Below are 22,700 nucleotides of genomic sequence, written 5' to 3'. Positions count from 1 at the left end.
GCCCCCAAGTAATTTTTGTGAGCTGTGCTCAATGGGTGCCTATGTTTGAGCTGTGCATAGCATCTAGACTCTCTTTGGCCCCTTGGGAGTGAAGCTCCCAAGCTGTATTGTGGCATGATAGCCGGTTTAACAGGTAGTACTCCGCTTTGTCTGCTGAAGCCCCCATGTAACCAAAAGATATTTGAGGAAAACAGCAGAGGCCCTGCTTATACCAAGGCTGCCGGTTTATTATATTGATCATAATATATACATTGTCAAAATATGTACATAAGAGAAGCCTATGGCTCAAGTGTAGTAAGGTCGAAGGAGAGCTATGTTCCACGCCGCCGGGTCTCCTCCTCAGAACTGCGTGAGTTGTCTCGAACGTCAATTAGGTAGTATGATCCATTGTGTAGATTCTTGCTGACCACAAAGGGCCCTTCCAAAGGTGGGGATAACTTGTGCATATTGGTCTGATCCTGGATGAACCGGAGCACCAAGTCGCCTTCTTGAAAGGTTCTTGTTTTAACCCGGCGGCTGTGATAACACCGCAGGTCTTGCTGATAAACCGCCGAACGAGCCAAAGACATGTCCCGTTTTTCATCTAACAGGTCCAACGCCTCCTGGCGTGCTTGCTCATTGTCCGCTTGAACATAATTACCAACCCGGGGCGAATCATGATGAATATCACTTGGGAGGACTGCCTCTGCCCCGTAAACCATGAAGAAAGGTGTGTAACCCGTTGATCTGTTGGGGGTGGTGTTAATGCTCCACAACACTGAAGGTAATTCTTCCACCCAACAACCCGGCGTCTGCTTTAAAGGAACCATGAGCCGAGGCTTGATACCCTTCATGATTTCTTGATTGGCTCTCTCAGCTTGACCATTGGACTGGGGGTGAGCCACGGATGCTATATCAAGCGAATGTTCTCTCTCTGACAAAAGTCCTCCATCTCACCTTTAGAAATGTTTGTGCCATTATCCGTGATGATGCTATGTGGAAAGCCAAAGCGAAAAATGATCTTTTTGATGAATGGAACCGCCGTGGCTGCGTCACACTTGCTTACGGGCTCTGCTTCAACCCATTTAGTGAACTTATCAACCGCCATGAACAGGTGGGTCTTCTTATCCTTGGATCGCTTAAAGGGCCCCACCATATCAAGCCCCCAAGTAGAAAATGGCCAAGTGATGGGAATCATCTGTAGCTCTTGAGCCGGAACATGAGCTCGGCATGAAAACTTCTGACAAGTGTCACACCGCTTTACCAAATCCTCCGCATCAGCATGAGCTGTCAACCAATAGATCCCATGACGAAAAGCTTTAGCCACCAGGGACTTTGAACCGACATGGTGACCACAATCCCCTTCATGGATCTCACGTAGAATCTCTTGGCCTTCTTCAGGAGAAACACAACGCTGGAATACGCCTGAAACACTGCAGTGGTGTAACTCGCCATTGTGAATAACCATGGACTTTGATCGCCGTACTATCTGTCTGGCTAGAACCTCATCATCTGGTAGCTCGCCCCGGTTCATATAAGCCAAATATGGAACCGTCCAATCCGTAATTACATGTAAAGCGGCTACCAATTGGGCCTCTGGATCAGGAACATCTAAATCCTCCTCTGTAGGCAACTTAACAGATGGGTTATGCAAGATATCTAAAAAGGTCTTGGGTGGTACCGGTTTACGCTGAGATCCCAGCCGACTTAAAGCACGTGCTGCTTCGTTTTTGCGCCGGTCAATGTGTTCAACCTGATAACCTTTCAAGTGACCCGCCACAATATCCACCTCACTTCTGTAAGCTACCATGAGTGGATCCTTGGAATCCCAAGTGCCAGAAACTTGCTGGGCCACCAGATCAGAATCTCCAAAGCAGCGTACCCGACTCAAATTCATTTCCTTGGCCACACGGAGACCGTGGAGTAAAGCCTCATACTCAGCTGCATTGTTAGTACAAGGAAACAATAAGCGGAGAACATAACGAATTTTATCACCTCGAGGGGAAGTAAGGGCAACTCCAGCCCCCGAGCCCTCCAATTGCCTGGATCTATCAAAGTGAATAGTCCAGTATGTATTATCCGGTTTGTCCTCTAGTGCCTGTAACTCAGTCCAATCATTGATGAAGTCAACAAGCGCCTGAGATTTGATGGCTGTTTGAGGCATATACTTCAACCCATGTGGACCAAGCTCAATTGCCCACTTTGCAACCCGGCCAGTTGCTCCCCGGTTCTGAATTATATCACCCAAAGGAGCAGAACTGACCACTGTGATGGGATGGCCTTCAAAGTATTGTTTAAGCTTCCGACTCGCCATAAAAACCCCATATACCAGCTTCTACCAATGCGGATATCGTTGCTTCGACTCGATAAGCACTTCACTGATATAGTAAACCGGCCGTTAAACCAGATATTCCTTCCCAGCCTCCTTGCGCTCAACCACAATTGCCACACTGACAGCACGGGCATTAGAAGCCACGTACAATAACAAGGGATCCTTGTCAACCGGAGCAGCAAGGACCGGCGGTTCAGCCAACTGCCGCTTCAAGTCCTCAAACGCCGCATCAGCCGCATCACTCCAGACAAAAGTGTCTATTTTCTTCAACATTTGATATAGAGGGATCGCCTTCTCTCCCAAGCGGCTAATAAACCGGCTTAGGGTTGCAATTCAACCTGCCAGACGCTGAACATCATTAATACGGGCCGGTTTAGCCAACGATGTAATCGCCTTGATCTTTTCCGGATTAGCTTCAATGCCTCTGTTGGACACCAAAAAACCTAAAATCTTGCCTGCCGGAACACCGAAAACACACTTGTCCGGATTAAGCATCATCTTATAAACCCAAAGATTTTCAAAGGTTTCCTTGAGATCATCTATCAATGTCTCCTTCTTCCTGGATTTTACTACAGTGTCATCCACATAGGCATGAACATTGCGCCCAATCTGAGTGTGAAGACAATTCTGCACACAGCGTTGATAAGTTTCCTGGGCACCCTTGAGCCCAAAGGGCATAGAAACAGAGCAGAAGGCTCCAAAGGGAGTGATGAAGGATGTCTTCTCCTGGTCCTTAACTGCCATTTTGATCTGATGATAACCTGAATAAGCATCCAAGAAACTCAGACACTCACAACCCATCGTCGCATCAATGATCTGATCAATGCGCGGGAGAGCAAAAGGATCTGCTGGACAAGCCTTGTTCAAATCTGTGTAGTCCACGCACATGCGCCAAGTGCCGTTTTTCTTAAGAACCAGCACCGGATTAGCCAACCACTCAGGGTGAAACAGTTAGATGATAACCCAGCAGCCAACAGCCGGGCTACCTCCTCACCAATGGCCTTGCGTCTTTCCTTGTTAAAGCGGCGAAGAAACTGCTTGACCGGTTTAAACTTGGGATGAATATTGATAGTGTGATTAGCGAGTTCCCTCAGTACACCTGGCATGTCAGAAGGCTTCCATGAAAAAATATCCCGGTTCTCATGGATGAACTCGATGAGCGCGCTTTCCTATTTCGGATCCAAATTGGTACTGATGCTAAACTGTTTGGATGAATCACCAGGAACAAAGTCAACAAGTTTAGTCTCATCAGCCGGTTTGAACTTCAGGGTCGGGTCATGGTCAGTGGTGGGCTTCTTCAGAGGGGTCATGTCTGCCGGATCAACATTGTCCTTATAGAACTTCAGCTCCTCTGTAGCACAAACCGACTCAGCATAAGCCGCATCACCCTCCTCGCAATCCAAAGCGATCTTACGACTTCCATGGACCGTGATGGTCCCCTTATGACCCAGCATTTTGAGCTGTAAGTAAATATAGCATGGCCTCGCCATGAACTTCACGTAAGCCGACCGTGCAAACAGTGCGTGATATGGACTCTGGATTTTCACCACTTCAAAGGTCAATGTTTCAGACCTGGAGTCATTCTCATCACCGAACACAACCTCCAAAGCTATCTTGCCAACAGGATATGCCGATTTACCTGGTACTACACCATGAAAAACAGTGTTTCACGGTTTAAGACTCTTGTCTGTCAACCCCATGCGATGGAAGGTTTCATAATACAGGATGTTGATACTGCTCCCTCCATCCATCAGCACCTTGGTAAACTTATAACCTCCCACCTGAGGTGCCACCACTAAAGCTAGATGACCCGGATTATCAACCCGGGGCGGATCCTCTCTGCTCCACACAATGGGCTGCTCAGACCACCGCAAGTAACGTGGCACTGCCGGTTCAACAGCATTAACTGCCCTCATGTGAAGCTTCTGATCATGTTTGCACAAGCTAGTAGTTAACACATGATACTGCCCAGCATTCAACTGCTTTGGGTGACTTTGAAAACCTGATTGCTGATGATTCCCTGATTATTATGTTGGTTATTGCCACCTTGGTTGTTCTGGTTACCCTGATTATTCTGAAATCCAGAGTTTGAACCACCACCACCATGAAAACCTGGACCTGAACCGCCCGACGGACCCTGATCATACCGGAAGAGATCAGAGTTTTTGAACTCCTTCATGATGAAACAATCCTTCCAAAGATGTGTTGCTGGAACCTCCTTGGTCCCGAGCTTTGGGCAGGGCTAGTTTAATAGTCATTCCAGATTCATACCTCCACCACGCTGGGGAGGTTTACGTTTACGACGCTGCATATTAGTGTTAGCCACAAAATCTGAATTATCTGCTTTGCGCTTACCATTATTCCCATGGCACCCTTGGTTGTGCTGCTGCGCCTTTGCACCGCCGTTCTTCTTTACCTTCTCCGATTTCTCCTCATCAGAATCGGGATCCTTGGTATTATCAGAATCAACTTGAGCCATCCAATGTTATTGCAGTGGCGCTTGAGCCATCCCAACTTCATCTTTACTGACATAAACCGGCAATTATGCTCCAATGTTATGATTGCTTGGCCAGCGTTAATCCGGTCCGACGAATGCAAAACTTCTAAAACTCGGCGCACCCAATGAGTTGTTGACTCATTCTCTCCCTGAACACAGGCATCCAGATCCACAATGGACATGGGCTGTTTGCATGTATCCTTGAAATTTGCTATAAACCGGGCCTTCAACCGGTCCCACGACTCGACGGAGTTGGCTGGCAGGTTCTTCAACCAAGTACAGGCTATCCCTTCCAACATCATCGTGAAGTATTTTGCACAGGCCGCTTCATCCACATCCAGCATCTCCATTGCCATTTCATAACTTTCAACCCACGCCTCAGGTGGTTGATCAGCGGTGTAACTAGGCACCTTACGTGGACCCTTAAAATCCTTGGGCAGTCGCACATTACGAAGAGCCGGAATGAGACACGACACTCCCCAAGAACTGAAGGCAAGCTCGGTGCCTCGGTCTACTGACGCTGCTGGCTGAACCGGGGCGGGTTGATGACGACCCGCATATTGTGCCGCTAAAGCGGCCTTCCTTCATGCTCTGCCATTATCCACCACGTCCTGAGCATCTACCTCACCGCGTGCCGGATTGGGTCCTTGTGGGGCATTACGGCACCGCGCACTGTTGGACACCTCCGGTTCATCTATGTGCATACTATAGCTTTTGCTCGAACGGGGGGTTGTGTGAATCCTTTCTCGGCTGTTTGAGTAAGCCTGCTGCTACACCATAGTAGTCTGAAGAAGATCCCTGGCCCGCCGTGTCTCAACCACCGCTGACGATTCACCCTCCATCGAAATAGCTGCCAGCCGGGATGCTGCAGCTATCATGTTATCCAAAGGGGTAGAGAAGTGACCCGGTAGGGGTGTTGTGTACCGCGGCAGGTTGTCTGTTTGCCGGGGTGGACCCATCACCTGAGGTTGATCCGGCAATCCGGTCCTTGGCACGATAGTCCGGTTTACTTATGCCGGGCTGCTGGTTCCTGCCCCTGGCATATTGAAGAGATTCATCGCATTGTAATCCGCCGGTAAACGATACTGATGTCTCCTCCTCAATACTTCATTCGAGGCGTTCTGATCCAGCAAAAGTCAATAATTCTCGGCCTGAAGCCTCTGCGCCTGGGCATCTAAAGCAGCCCGTTCCTCAGCCATCCTAGTTTCCTCAGCCGCCAAGTCCTCCTTGGCCTGAGTTATCTGATCCCGTAGTTTAGTGACCTCTGTGTTATGCCGATCTTGAGTCTCCGGGGTAATTGTTGTGGCCAATAACGTCGTCCAGGCATCTAACAAACCGGACAGAACTTGAGCCGGCCGGCGCACGGGGCCTCCTGCCCCAGCTGCTGGTCCGGAACCCAATGCCACGCAGTAGATATTTGCCAGGTTGGCTGTGTACCGGCCATGAAGATTGCAACTTGGTTTGGCGGTTCAAGAAATTCCAGAATACTAGTGCCATCGGAATACCCTTCAAACACACCGCCATGAACTTGGTATAGGGACTCGGTTTCACCGGTGGATGACTCGCCATCGGAATAAACAGCCGTCTCACCTTCGGACACTGGTTCAGATCCGATCCCATGGACACATCCTACAAACGCATGCTTCATGGCGGGCTGAATCCGGGCGGGACTTGCATGCTGAGCCATCTTGACGAGGTCGGTGCAGATGTCCGGCTCAGGGCCCAGTTTTCCGATCTTGCCAATGAAGACGTGAATTCCTCCGAAGGGGACTCGGTAGCCGTACTCGATTGAGCCGGCGTCGGGGCCCCCGCCTGCGTTGTCGATGTAGAGTTTGCCGCGACGACTCTTGGTCATCCGGCCAACCGCGTACCCTTTGAGTCCTTCAAAGCTGCCCGTTAAGAACTCGAAACCATCGTGCGATAGCCCCACGGTGGGCGCCAACTGTCGTGGAAATATCACGTCAGATGTCCTCGTGAAAGGACTTAGTCGTGGAGACATCGCAACGGGTTAGCTTAAAGGGGTTAAACCGGACAAAGGACACGAGAGTTTTATACTAGTTCGGCCCCTTATGATGAAGGTAAAAGCCTATGTCTAGTTGTGATGGAATTGATTGGGTTTCGATGACCAGGGAGCGAATACGCTTTGCCTGAGTCTCGAGTTGTTGTTTCTTGTCCCTGAACCTCCGCCAGGTCGTCCCTATATATACACAGGTTGATGCCCAGACGGTTTACGGAGTCCCGAGGCCGGCTCATACAAGTGTCCGGCTCGGTCTCTGCCTTCCTAACTTACAATACAAGTTATACAACTATGGCGGTTTACAACTATGGGCCCTAATCCGCCTTTGGGCTCTGGGCCTCTAAGCTTCATTAGTAAAGCGCCATCTTCTTGGTCTTCATGGGCTTCAATATAGTTGAGGGTGAACCGCCCCCTCCTGGGCGGTTTATACTCAGTAGTTATATCCCCAACACATGTGAATTATCGTCAAGCTAGTTTTCATCACGCTCATATGATTCGCGTTCGGTACTTTGACAATTTGATATGTGGATGGACCGGTGTTTGGGTACTGCCCTTACTTGGACAAGCATCCCACTTATGATTAACCCCTATTGCAAGCATCCGTAACTACAACAAAAGTATTAAGGTAAACCTAACCATAGCTAGCATGAAACATATGGATCCAAATCAACCCCTAACGAAGCAACGCATAAACTAGGGTTTAAGCTTCTGTCACTCTAGCAACCCATCATCTACTTATTACTTACCTATGCCCTCCTCTAGGCCCAATAATGGTGAAGTGTCATGTAGTCGACGTTCACGTGACACCACTAGAGGAGAAGACAACATACATCTCATCAACATATCGAACGAATACCAAATTCACATGACTACTAATAGCAAGACTTCACCCATGTCCTCAGGAACAAACATAACTACTCAGAAAGCATATTCATGTTCATAATCAGAGGTGTAATAATATGCATTAAGGATCTGAACATATGATCTTCCACCAAGTAAACCAATAAGTCCAACTAGAAGGAGTAATCAACACTACTAGAAACCCACAGGTACCAATTTGTGGTTTTGGATACAAGATTGGATACAAGAGATGAACTAGGGTTTGAGAGGAAATGGTGCTGGTGAAGATGTTGATGGAGATTGACCCCCTCCCCATAAGAGGATCGTTGGTGATGACGTTGGTGATGATTTCCCCCTCCTGGAGGGAAGTGTCCCCGGCAGAACAGCTCTGCCAGAGCCCTAGATTGGTTCTGCCAAGGTTCCGCCTCGTGGCGACGGAGTTTCATCCCGTAAGCTTGCCCACGATTTTTTCCAAGTTAAAAGCGATGATATAGCAGAAGATGGACACCAGAGGCCCACCAGGGGGCCCAGGAGATAGGGGGCGCGTCCTATAGGGGGGGTGCCCCCCTGTCTCCTGGACAGGGTGTCGGCCCCCTGGTGTATTTCTTTCGCTCAAAAATTCTTATTAATTCCAAAAAGTTGTTTCGTGGAGTTTCAGGACCTTTGGAGCTGTGCGGAATAGGTTTCCAACGTTTGCTCCTTTTCCAGCCAGAATTCCGGCTGCCGGCATTCCCCATCTTCATGGTAAACCTTGTAAAATAAGAGATAATAGCCATAAGTAATGAGATATAATGTGTAATAACAGCCCATAATGCAATAAATATTGATATAAAAGCATGATACAAAATGGACGTATCAACTCCCCGAAGCTTAGACCTCGCTTGTCCTCAAGTGGAAGCCGATACCGAAAAATATGTCCACATGTTTAGAGATAGAGGTGTCGATAAAAATAAAATACGGACATGTGGGCATCATGATCATTCTTAGAACAGTAACATGTATAGATTCCATCATATAATTTCTTATGCTCAAGTAACAATCAATTCACAATATCAAGTATGGTTCACAAACTTCATTAAGAACTAACAAACTATAATCTCAGTCATTGAAGCAATCGCAATTTATCATAACATTATAAAGAGTCAACAATAGAGCTCTTCAGCAAGTCCACATACTCAACTATCATATAGTCTTCTACAATTGCTAACACTCACGCAATACTTGTGGTTATGGAGTTTCAGACGGACACTGAGAAAGATAGGGGCTTATTGTGTTGCCTCCCAACGTATTCACCTTTAGGTGATGTCAACAATAATAGTCCATGCTAACGAACATCCAATTGGATATATATATATCACGATCTTTCAAACACGAGGAGCTTGCCAAAGGATAAAATGAGAAAGGCAAAGGTGAAGATCACCTTGACTCAAGCGCAAAATAAAAGCATAAAGTAAGAACATGAAGTAAAAGATAGGCCCTTCCAGAGGGAAGCAGAGGTTGTCATGCGCTTTTAGGGTTGCATACACAAAATCTTAGTACGAAAGAACGTCACTTTATATGTCACTTGTGTATGGACCTTTATTATGCAGTCCGTCGCTTTTATTGCTTCCATAACAAGATTGTATAAAGCTTATTTTCTCCGCACTAATAAGCCATGCATATTTAAGGAGCAATTTTTATTGCTTGCACCGATGAAAACTTACTTGAAGGATCTTACTCAATCCATAGGTAGATATGGTGGACTCTCATGGCAAAACTGGGTTTAAGGGTATTTGGAAGCACAAGTAGTATCTCTACTTGGTGCTAGGAATTTGGCTAGCATGAGGGAGAAAGGCAAGCTCAACATGTTCGGAAGGTCAATGACAACATACTTTAACTGAGATGTGAGAAAACATAAACCATTACGTTGTCTTCCTTGTCCATCGTCAACTCGTTTAGCATGTCATACTTAATGAGTGCTCACAATCATAAAAGATGTCCAAGATAGTGTCTTTATATGTGAACCTATCTTCCCTTATTACTTCCTATTAACTGCAACGATGACCAAAACTACATTTATCAACTCTCAACAACCTTTATGCCTCATACTTTCTATGTGTGAAGTTATTACTATCCATAAGATCAATATGAACTCTTTTATTCTTTTTATTTTTCTCAAGATCATAGCAACAGAGCAAAAGCCCTTGACTCAACACTAATCTTTATTATAGATAAATCACGTACTCGATTACAAAAAGAGAGCACTAAGCAAAACTCAAAACTACTTGATATCAAAACCTCAATCTACTAGATCAATATACTACTAAAAGGATCGAACTAAATAAAACAGTAAAGATAGGAGTGTGATGGTGATACGATACCGGGGCACCTCCCCCAAACTTGACAGTTGCCAAGGGGTAGTGCCCATACCCATGTGATTATGTCCTCAGAGAAGGTGAAGTAAGAGTTTTTGATGATGTAGGCTTGTCGTCCATCTTCCAAGGCATAGGCTCACCATCATAGAAGGATGATCAAGTCTCCGGGATCCTTAAATCTGCAGCCAAACTCATCCATTTGAATCTATATTCATACTCACAGTTCTGGTTTTGCAGGCCATAAATCTGGGCATGGAGGTGCTCGATCTTCTCTTGAAGCTTGAAGATGGTGTTCGCACACGAACGCGTCATGTGTACCCTCGACTCCGGGGGTGGTGCACCGTAGCTCACGTCGAAGGAGTCTCACCGGAAGCGCGATTCGCAAGTCGACCGGCGAGAGCTTTTGAAGACCCGAAACCCTACACTCCCGGGAGGGACCCCGTCGGGCAATGCGGCGGCTATGGGCTGCCCTAGGTCGGTCAATCCGCCCCTAGAGCCTCCGTATTCGCAGCTCTCCAATATGAAGAACGACGAAGAACGAGGGAGGAACAAAACGTAGATGAAAAAGTTGTAGATGCGTTTGCGATTGTGTGTTGTTCAATCGGCCGTCACCCCTTACGTATATAAGAGGCGGCTGGACTTCCCGTGCAAGGAAAGGCTTGGATTCACGTCCAAAACCCTAGTCAAATTCGGATTGGTTTTGTCCGAACTTTCCAAAACTGTTCGGTTTAAACTGGCTGAACCTTGCGGGCCATGTTTGAGGTAGTAAACGACCACGGATGGAAATGATCCCAAAAGCAATCTTGACAGTTTCGACGAGATGAACAACTTTCATGTTGAACGTTTTTTGATCAGAGGCCATTTTGAGGGAGTTTTCGGCTGTTTTCCGAAGTCTGCGGCAGAAAAATCCAAAACCCGGACAAACACCCCCGGAGTGTCCGGCCATCCTCGGAGAAATCCAAAACCCGGATGGTCATTCCCGGAGTGTCCGACCATCCTGATGCACCCACGCGTTTTCGGCTGTAACTTTTGCATACGAACTCCGATTGAGACGTTTCTTATATCAAAATCGACCGTTTCAACGAGACGAAGACAATTCATGTAGATCATTTTTCTGTTTGAGGTCTTCTTGGGGGCCTAATCGGCCAAACTGTACTCTGAATATAAGATCTTAGTACTTTGAGCATAGTTTCGGCCTTCGAGATGAAACCGGACGGCGATGGCCCAAACTTCAAAGATGCCATATCAACAATACGGAACTCTTTCATGTAGAACACTTCTCCATTTAAAGCCATCTTAAATAAGTTATTGACCATTCCAAAATCTGGTGTCAATACATGCCCCCTTGTTTTTCGGCAAAGCTTGTGTGCCGAAAAATAATTTGCACATATCTTGCTCTGAGGACGATGTCAACACTCCATCGGCCATTTGTATGTGCTTAGGACGATAAGTATATATCAGCCATTGCTTGTTTGAACCTCTTGATGCAACTTGGGTGAAAACTTCTCAACTTCATTAACAATCCGATGATAAAGTTACATAAACATGTATCTCAATGTCATCCTTCGAACCATATTGTTCACCCTTTTGCTAGGATTTTGTAGATAATCAACAATAAACTTTCTCCAATCCTTACTTCCGCCTGCATAAAAATTTCATTAGTGGCCGAAGCTGTGGACTTCAGTTCGGCCTTACCTATGTTGACAAGACGAAGCATCGGCTATTGAGAGAAATGCAATACATCATGATTAACATAGTAGCCGGATGCTTGCTATGCCAACTCTTTCAAATTGTCATGTCTAAATATATGAACAATTTTAAAGCAACTCAAGGTAAATTTTGCATCTAGACATATACCCCAATATAAACTATAAGTGATTCGTCAAAACATTCATAACCCTAGGATATTTGTTGCACTACTTATAACGAATCACTAAAAGCCTCAATCTGTATAGCACCTATAGCAACCAAAAGTTCCAAACCGAATAAAATTTCATATTCGGCTTTGATTATTGTGCAAAAATATTTTAAGTGGCATGAGGCTTCACAAAAATAACACCATATGGAGATATATGAACAACAATGACACTTTGGACATTGCTATGAATTGAACCATCAAAATATAATCTCCATAGTATTAGAGAGACAAGGCTAATATCACTTAGCATGTACCTTGTCTTGGTCTCCAATTTAACTAAGAACAATGTTAGAATTCCACACCGGCCATGATCAGATAGTTTCTTAGGACGATAGTTAAGTATCGGCCATTACCATGAGGTCCATGTAGAATTCATCCACTAAAGCATGTACAGCCGAAATAAACAAATAAAATAGCAATAAAATATTTTGGCCCCTTTGTATTAGCGACAATGTAACTAACCAAATGTATGGTAATTTGGTAATACCCTCTCATGATATAGAAAATTATGTTGCATGGATCAAAATAAATCCATGGAGGGTAATTGATCATACCTAGGGATGAATTCCATGGAAAAGGCATCAACGACATGGTTGAAGAAAATGCATGATGTGCTAACCGAAGATTTTGATGTTGTGATGCACACCTTCTGCTTAATTGTTTGTTGCTTCCATCCTTCTCTTTCTTCACTTTTATTGTACTTGTTGCAATTGAAGCATGCACATCATTTTTATTTTGACTGCTCCTCTTGGGAACCCATGCCATGTTTCTCTTTTCAAGTTCTTGTGCACTAAGCTTTTGCAACTTCTTATTTTGCCAATATGATAAGCCGAGTGGGCACCCCGGCTGCGATTTATTTGAAGTAATGGCAATTCTTGTTTTACCTTGTGCACTCTCAACTTCTTCCCATCAGATTTGGCACTTGATTGACTTGCCTCATTGCCTTTTGTAGCCAATGTCAACACTTTAATTGGCTCTTTGTTATTTGAGATCAAATCTGAAGTAGCACACTTACGACCATCTCTTTTCACGCGGTAAACTTGCTTTACCACCTCTTTCTTCTTCCTTGAGCTCTGGACGGATTCCTTATGATTGAAACGGTCTTTGATGCCTGATTGTTCAAATGTCGATCTCCTTGGAGCTGCATAGTATTGGTGAGATGGTCTAGAATAATATGGAGAATGTGCCCTTGTATCATACCTGTCCCATGATGAATATGTATCTATATGAGCATAGGGAGGCATCCATGGCATTGGCATTGGCGGCCCAAAATAAGGATATGAATATGTTGCATTAAAATTATCACTTTGCCAATACCAATCCTCATATTTGCGCCTTGGGGGTGATCTTGGTTTCTTTGCATGATTTGGCTGATAAGCATTCTTCTCTTCACTCTTCTTTTGATATATATCCAATAGTTCAGCGAAGGTGATTTTTGATCTCTCACACTTGCGCTTATTCCGGCCTTTGCTTTCTTTTGGTTTGATTTCATCGATCATTGGATTTGCTTGCTGCCCCCCAGTTCTTGGCGTCTCCATTGTAGCTTCGGTGGAACTCTCGCCCTCAAGATTATGCTCATTATGCTCTTCAATGACTTCTTTACTTGAAAGCTTGATCCGATCACCTGCAGCTTTTACATTCTCTTTAAATGGATCGGCTTAAAGCAGCCGACGCAAAAACTTTTTGCCATCGGGACCAATCGGAATAGACTGGTCATCTCTTGGTGTTTCAACAAACTTCAATCGTGCTTTTTCAATGACCGATTTAATTATTTGACAAAACATGTTGCAATCCTCAAAATTATGCTTGGACGAATCATGCAACTTACAATACATTCGTCCTTGGATTGATGGCTTAACATGGTGATCAAGAATTCTAATGAAATTATTTTTCAGCAACAAATCAAATATTTTATCACACATGCTTGAATTGAAGGTATATTTCTTGTTTCCTAGCCGATCTTGCTGTTTGAACGGCTTTGGAGATAAGCAAACGAATGGTTCAGATTTGGAATCTCCCCATTCGGCTATGCATTGTGTTTTCCACTCTATCTCCGATGTCTTTGGATAAGATATTATATTAGCATCAGTTTTCTCAATAGAATTTAACCTTGGCATCAAGTAAATTACCCTTCTTCATTGGTCTTTCAAAATTACTTATGAGAATATTTCTTATAGTTGCATCAAAAATAAAGTTGTGACCAAATCTGAAAATAGGTAAATTACTCGCTATGCATACCTCTTCAAATATGTTGGGAGAGCATGATAGTGGTCCCATTTGAAGAACATCTTGCTCCGTTTTTGGATGGCTCCCCAACACCTTGTCATCATCTTTTTCTTCAATCCGTGCATCATTGCTTTGAAGATTTTTGTCGGCCGAACTTTGTTCGACTACTTGTTCTTGTCCTTGAAGCTTGTCAATTTCTATGACATGGAACTCATAGGGCAGGAAGTAGGTTCCATTAACTTCAGAAAAATCAAGCACCGTTGTTTTCCTATGCTTGCCATGCCCTTTCTCAATAATGCTTGCCTCGTTGGATTTGATGGATTCAGAATATATACTACTTGATTCGGCTTTTCCAATAACCGAATTTTCTTTGTTACCTGAATCAACAACTTTATCTTTTTTAATTTGCAAGGCTTCCCGCTCTTGTCTAATTTTAGCCCATATCTCAGCTTGGCGAGCTTTAAACTTTTTCATCTCAATTTCCATCCACTCCTCATGAGATTGCTCCCCAATACTTTCAGACTTTTCCGGCAATGAGGTGCCAAAACATTGCAATTGTTTACGGGGTGCACTGGATGGTACAACACTGGGCGACTGCATCATTTGCACAACTCTAGCTTTTACTGCAGCAAAATCATGAGGCTTCCCGCCTTCTATTAGTTCCTTTCGAATGGAGTTGCACAAATCCCAAGAGAATGTAAGCTTGTTCTCAACTACCCAGTCTGGATATGGTTGCCTCCCAATGCTCTTAAACTCTTTCGGCAATGAGATGTTGCCGAAATTCTGTAATTGTATAGGGGGAACGTGATATGCCACGGTAGTAGGCGAAGGCATTTGGGCTCCTGTAGAAGTTTCACTTATTCGGCCATGACCATTAAGGGGCGGAGCCGAATTATGGACATTAACAGTTGCGTATGGTGCCAAAAAACTAGTAGCAGGAGTTGTAGCATATGATGTTTGAGGGTAATTGGCCGAATAACTAGTAGTAGCATGGCCAATTCCCCTATCCACCGGCATGTTTGGTTTAACATGTTGCAAATTAGTTGCCGATGAATAAAAAGATGAAACACTATGTTGCATGCCATTGAAAGTTCCTACATGGGGTGTTTCAACTTGATTAACCGAACTCATCATGTTGTTCATCGGCATATAGATTTGTGGGGTTGCTGATGCATGGGAGTTGGGATACATATGTTGCATGTTGCTAAAATTATATAAAGTTGAAGCATGAAGATTATGTTGCATCGGCTCTCGCGCATAATTAGATGCATGATTGATAAAGCTAGGGCTAGCCGATACATTATGCTCATTAGATGATCTAGAAACAACATATGCATTATTTGCATCTGCATATGTGAATTGGGTATTCATATTACCTTTGCAGATTGCAAACCCTAGATGACGATCTCTTCGTAGCAAGAACGGGCCGGAGACCGTTCAAAGCTTCTTCCCCAGCGGAGTCGTCAAAAAGTATGTTCGCACACGAACATGTCACGTGTACCCTCGACGCCGGGGGTGGTGCACCGCAGCTCACGTCGAAGGAGTCTCACTGGAAGCACGATTCGCAACTCGACCGGCGAGAGCTTTTGAAGACCCGAAACCCTACACTCCCGGGAGGGACCCCGTCGGGGAGTGCGGCGGCTATGGGCTGCCCTAGGTCGGTCAAGCCGCCCCTAGAGCCTCGGTATTCGCAGCTCTCCAACACGAAGAACGACAAAGAACGAGGGAGCAAGAACGAGGGAGGAACAAAACATAGATGAAAAAGTTGTAGATGCGTTTGCAATTGTGTGTTGTTCAATCGGCCGTCACCCCTTACGTATATAAGAGGCGGCTGGACTTCCCGTGCAAGGAAAGGCTTGGATTCACGTCCAAAACCCTAGTCAAATTCGGACTGGTTTTTCCGAACTTTCCAAAACTGTTCGGTTTAAACTGGCTGAACCTTGCGGGCCACGTTTGAGGTAGTAAACGACCATGGATGGAAATGAGCCCAAAAGCAATCTTGACGGTTTCGACGAGACGAACAACTTTCATGTTGAACGTTTTTTGATCAGGGGCCATTTTGAGGGAGTTTTCGGCTGTTTTCCGAGGTCTGCAGCAGAAAAATCCAAAACCCGGACAAACACCCCCGGAGTGTCCGGCTATCCTCGGAGAAATCCAAAACCCGGATGGTCATTCCCGGAGTGTCCGGCCATCATGATGCACCCGCGCGTTTTCGGCTGTAACTTTTGCATACGAACTCCAATTTAGACGTTTCTTATATCAAAATCAACCGCTTCGACGAGACGAAGACAATTCATGTAGATCATTTTTCTGTTTGAGGTCTTCTTGGGGGCCTAATCGTCCAAACTGTACTCTGAATATAAGATCTTAGTACTTTGAGCATAATTTCGGCCTTCGAGATGAAACCGGACGGCGATGGCCCAAACTTCAAAGATGCCATATCAACAATACGGAACTCTTCCATGTAGAACACTTCTCCATTTAAAGCCATCTTAAATAAGTTATTGACCGTTCCAAAATCTGGTGTCAATACATGCCCCCTTGTTTTTTGGCAAAGCTTGTGTGCCGAAAAATAATTTGCACATATCTTGCTCTGAGGACGATGTCAACACTCCATCGGCCATTTGTATGTGCTTAGGACGATAAGTATATATCAGCCATTGCTTGTTTGAACCTCTTGATGCAACTTGGGTGAAAACTTCTCAACTTCATTAACAATCCGATGATAAAGTTACATAAACATGTATCTCAATGTCATCCTTCGAACCATATTGTTAACCCTTTTGCTAGGATTTTGTAGATAATCAACAATAAACTTTCTCCAATCCTTACTTCCGCCTGCATAAAAATTTCATTAGTGGCCGAAGCTGTGGACTTCAGTTCGGCCTTACCTATGTTGACAAGACGAAGCATCGGCTATTGAGAGAAATGCAATACATCATGATTAACATAGTAGCCGGATGCTTGCTATGCCAACTCTTTCAAATAGTCATGTCTAAATATATGAACAATTTTACAGCAACTCAAGGTAAATTTTGCATCTAGACATATACCCCAATATAAACTATAAGTGATTCGTCAAAACATTCATAACCCTAGGATATTTGTTGCACTACTTATAACGAATCACTAAAAGCCTCAATCTATATAGCACCTATAGCAACCAAAAGTTCCAAACCGAATAAAATTTCATATTCGGCTTTGATTATTGTGCAAAAATATTTTAAGTGGCATGAGGCTTCACAAAAATAACACCATATGGAGATATATGAACAACAATGACACTTTGGACATTGCTATGAATTGAACCATCAAAATATAATCTCCATAGTATTAGAGAGACAAGGCTAATATCACTTAGCATGTACCTTGTCTTGGTCTCCAATTTAACTAAGAACAATGTTAGAATTCCACACCGGCCATGATCAGATAGTTTCTTAGGACGATAGTTAAGTATTGGACATTACCATGAGGTCCATGTAGAATTCATCCACTAAAGCATGTATAGCCGAAATAAACAAATAAAATAGCAATAAAATATTTTGGCCCCTTTGTATTAGCAACAATGTAACTAACCAAATGTATGGTAATTTGGTAATACCCTCTCATGATATAGAAAATTATGTTGCATGGATCAAAATAAATCCATGGAGGGTAATTGATCATACCTAGGGATGAATTCCATGGAAAAGGCATCAACGACATGGTTGAAGAAAATGCATGATGTGCTAACCGAAGATTTTGATGTTGTGATGCACACCTTCTGCTTAATTGTTTGTTGCTTCTATCCTTCTCTTTCTTCACTTTTATTGTACTTGTTGCAATTGAAGCATGCACATCATTTTTATTTTGACTGCTCCTCTTGGGAACCCATGCCATGTTTCTCTTTTCAAGTTCTTGTGCACTAAGCTTTTGCAACTTCTTATTTTGCCAATATGATAAGCCGAGTGGGCACCCCGGCTGCGATTTATTTGAAGTAATGGCAATTCTTGTTTTACCTTGTGCACTCTCAACTTCTTCCCATCAGATTTGGCACTTGATTGACTTGCCTCATTGCCTTTTGTAGCCAATGTCAACACTTTAATTGGCTCTTTGTTATTTGAGATCAAATCTGAAGTAGCACACTTACGACCATCTCTTTTCACGCGGTAAACTTGCTTTACCACCTCTTTCTTCTTCCTTGAGCTCTGGACGGATTCCTTATGATTGAAACGGTCTTTGATGCCTGATTGTTCAAATGTCGATCTCCTTGGAGCTGCATAGTATTGGTGAGATGGTCTAGAATAAGATGGAGAATGTGCCCTTGTATCATACCTGTCCCATGATGAATATGTATCTATATGAGCATAGGGAGGCATCCATGGCATTGGCATTGGCGGCCCAAAATAAGGATATGAATATGTTGCATTAAAATTATCACTTTGCCAATACCAATCCTCATATTTGCGCCTTGGGGGTGATCTTGGTTTCTTTGCATGATTTGGCTGATAAGCATTCTTCTCTTCACTCTTCTTTTGATATATATCCAATAGTTCAGCGAAGGTGATTTTTGATCTCTTACACTTGCGCTTATTCCGGCCTTTGCTTTCTTTTGGTTTGATTTCATCGATCATTGGATTTGCTTGCTGCCCCCCAGTTCTTGGCGTCTCCATTGTAGCTTCGGTGGAACTCTCGCCCTCAAGATTATGCTCATTATGCTCTTCAATGACTTCTTTACTTGAAAGCTTGATCCGATCACCTGCAGCTTTTACATTCTCTTTAAATGGATCGGCTTGAAGCAGCCGATGCAAAAACTTTTTGCCATCGGGACCAATCGGAATAGACTGGTCATCTCTTGGTGTTTCAACAAACTTCAATCGTGCTTTTTCAATGACCGATTTAATTATTTGACAAAACATGTTGCAATCCTCAAAATTATGCTTGGACGAATCATGCAACTTACAATACATTCGTCCTTGGATTGATGGCTTAACATGGTGATCAAGAATTGTAATGAAATTATTTTTCAGCAACAAATCAAATATTTTATCACACATGCTTGAATTAAAGGTATATTTCTTGTTTCCTAGCCGATCTTGCTGTTTGAACGGCTTTGGAGATAAGCAAACGAATGGTTCAGATTTGGAATCTCCCCATTCGGCTATGCATTGTGTTTTCCACTCTATCTCCGATGTCTTTGGATAAGATATTATATTAGCATCGGTTTTCTCAATAGAATTTAACCTTGGCTTTAAATTTCTGAAACGAAGATATTTAGAACATACATGTCTCAGTTGAGACCAAGTGTAAGCCAAGTAAGAAATAAGCAAAGCTACCCAACTAGATATGAACTTTAGAGAAAGCAACGGGAAAAGCTTTGACTGTAACAATAAGTCATTATCGGTCTTTATAAATGGCGCAATGGGTTGACCGATATGTTCCATAATAATTTTACTGCTAACAAGTAAATTACCCTTCTTCATTGGTCTTTCAAAATTACTTATGAGAATATTTCTTATAGTTGCATCAAAAATAAAGTTGTGACCAAATCTGAAAATAGGTAAATTACTCGCTATGCATACCTCTTCAAATATGTTGGGAGAGCATGATAGTGGTCCCATTTGAAGAACATCTTGCTCCGTTTTTGGATGGCTCCCCAACACCTTGTCATCATCTTTTTCTTGAATCCGTGCATCATTGCTTTGAAGATTTTTGTCGGCCGAACTTTGTTCGACTACTTGTTCTTGTCCTTGAAGCTTGTCAATTTCTATGACATGGAACTCATAGGGCAGGAAGTAGGTTCCATTAACTTCAGAAAAATCAAGCACCGTTGTTTTCCTATGCTTGCCATGCCCTTTCTCAATAATGCTTGCCTCGTTGGATTTGATGGATTCAGAATATATACTACTTGATTCGGCTTTTCCAATAACTGAATTTTCTTTGTCACCTGAATCAACAACTTTATCTTTTTTAATTTGCAAGGCTTCCCGCTCTTGTCTAATTTTAGCCCATATCTCAGCTTGGCGAGCTTTAAACTTTTTCATCTCAATTTCCATCCACTCCTCATGAGATTGCTCCCCAATACTTTCAGACTTTTCCGGCAATGAGGTGCCGAAACATTGCAATTGTTTACGGGGTGCACTGGATGGTACAACACTGGGCAACTGCATCATTTGCACAACTCTAGCTTTTACTGCAACAAAATCATGAGGCTTCCCGCCTTCTATTAGTTCCTTTCGAATGGAGTTGCACAAATCCCAAGAGAATGTAAGCTTGTTCTCAACTACCCAGTCTGGATATGGTTGCCTCCCAATGCTCTTAAACTCTTTCGGCAATGAGATGTTGCCGAAATTCTGTAATTGTATAGGGGGAACATGATATGCCACGGTAGTAGGTGAAGGCATTTGGGCTCCTGTAGAAGTTTCACTTATTCGGCCATGACCATTAAGGGGCGGAGCCGAATTATGGACATTAACAGTTGCGTATGGTGCCAAAAAACTAGTAGCAGGAGTTGTAGCATATGATGTTTGAGGGTAATTGGCCGAATAACTAGTAGTAGCATGGCCAATTCCCCTATCCACCGGCATGTTTGGTTTAACATGTTGCAAATTAGTTGCCGATGAATAAAAAGATGAAACACTATGTTGCATGCCATTGAAAGTTCCTACATGGGGTGTTTCAACTTGATTAACCGAACTCATCATGTTGTTCATCGGCATATAGATTTGTGGGGTTGCCGATGCATGGGAGTTGGGATACATATGTTGCATGTTGCTAAAATTATATAAAGTTGAAGCATGAAGATTATGTTGCATCGGCTCTCGCACATAATTAGATGCATGATTGATAAAGCTAGGGCTAGCCGATACATTATGCTCATTAGATGATCTAGAAACAACATATGCATTATTTGCATCTGCATATGTGAATTGGGTATTCATATTACCTTTGCAGATTGCAAACCCTAGATGACGATCTCTTCGTAGCAAGAACGGGCCGGAGACCGTTCAAAGCTTCTTCCCCAGTGGAGTCGTCAAAAAATATGTTCGCACACGAACATGTCACGTGTACCCTCGACGCCGGGGGTGGTGCACCGCAGCTCACGTCGAAGGAGTCTCACTGGAAGCACGATTCGCAAGTCGACCGGCGAGAGCTTTTGAAGACCCGAAACCCTACACTCCCGGGAGGGACCCCGTCGGGGAGTGCGGCGGCTATGGGCTGCCCTAGGTCGGTCAAGCCGCCCCTAGAGCCTCGGTATTCGCAGCTCTCCAACACGAAGAACGACGAAGAGCGAGGGAGCAAGAACGAGGGAGGAACAAAACGTAGATGAAAAAGTTGTAGATGCGTTTGCGATTGTGTGTTGTTCAATCGGCCGTCACCCCTTACGTATATAAGAGGCGGCTGGACTTCCCGTGCAAGGAAAGGCTTGGATTCACGTCCAAAACCCTAGTCAAATTCGGACTGGTTTTTCCGAACTTTCCAAAACTGTTCGGTTTAAACTGGCTGAACCTTGCGGGCCACGTTTGAGGTAGTAAACGACCATGGATGGAAATGAGCCCAAAAGCAATCTTGACGGTTTCGACGAGACGAACAACTTTCATGTTGAACGTTTTTTGATCAGGGGCCATTTTGAGGGAGTTTTCGGCTGTTTTCCGAGGTCTGCAGCAGAAAAATCCAAAACCCGGACAAACACCCCCGGAGTGTCCGGCTATCCTCGGAGAAATCCAAAACCCGGATGGTCATTCCCGGAGTGTCCGGCCATCATGATGCACCCGCGCATTTTCGGCTGTAACTTTTGCATACGAACTCCAATTGAGACGTTTCTTATATCAAAATCAACCGCTTCGACGAGACGAAGACAATTCATGTAGATCATTTTTCTGTTTGAGGTATTCTTGGGGGCCTAATCGGCCAAACTGTACTCTGAATATAAGATCTTAGTACTTTGAGCATAATTTCGGCCTTCGAGATGAAACCGGACAGCGATGGCCCAAACTTCAAAGATGCCATATCAACAATACGGAACTCTTTCATGTAGAACACTTCTCCATTTAAAGCCATCTTAAATAAGTTATTGACCGTGCCAAAATCTGGTGTCAACAGATGGTTTGCTCAATGACTTTGACATCTGGCTTGTGGTTGTTGGTGAACTCTGTGATCATTATCTGGTTAGCGTTGAGTCCACGGTCCACCATCCCTTGGCACTTGAAAACTTGCTGCTCCACAGCTTCGAGCTTTGTCTCCACGCTTCCGGTACACCTGGGTCCCTCCACATCACGGATGTGCAGCACCCCCTCACGCATCTCAATGGTTTGAGGGTGTTGCAGCACCTCCGGGAGATAGGGGTTGATTACCCTCTCGAAAAACTTGTCCTTGGGAGCGCTTGGAGATGCCATAATGCTCTAGATCTGCAACAGAAAATAGCTCGAAACGAAAACAGAGGATATTTGCGTGATACGGTGGTCAAAATCTCCGGGAGTATATATAATGAATTTTTACCAACCAAAATACGTAACATACAAGAAAACAGAGTCCGGGAGGCACGCGAGGTGCCCACG

This window comes from Triticum dicoccoides, chromosome 1B, assembly GCF_002162155.2.
Source record: "Triticum dicoccoides isolate Atlit2015 ecotype Zavitan chromosome 1B, WEW_v2.0, whole genome shotgun sequence".
Classification (NCBI taxonomy): Eukaryota; Viridiplantae; Streptophyta; class Magnoliopsida; order Poales; family Poaceae; genus Triticum; species Triticum dicoccoides.
This window is presented reverse-complemented; position numbering follows the sequence as displayed.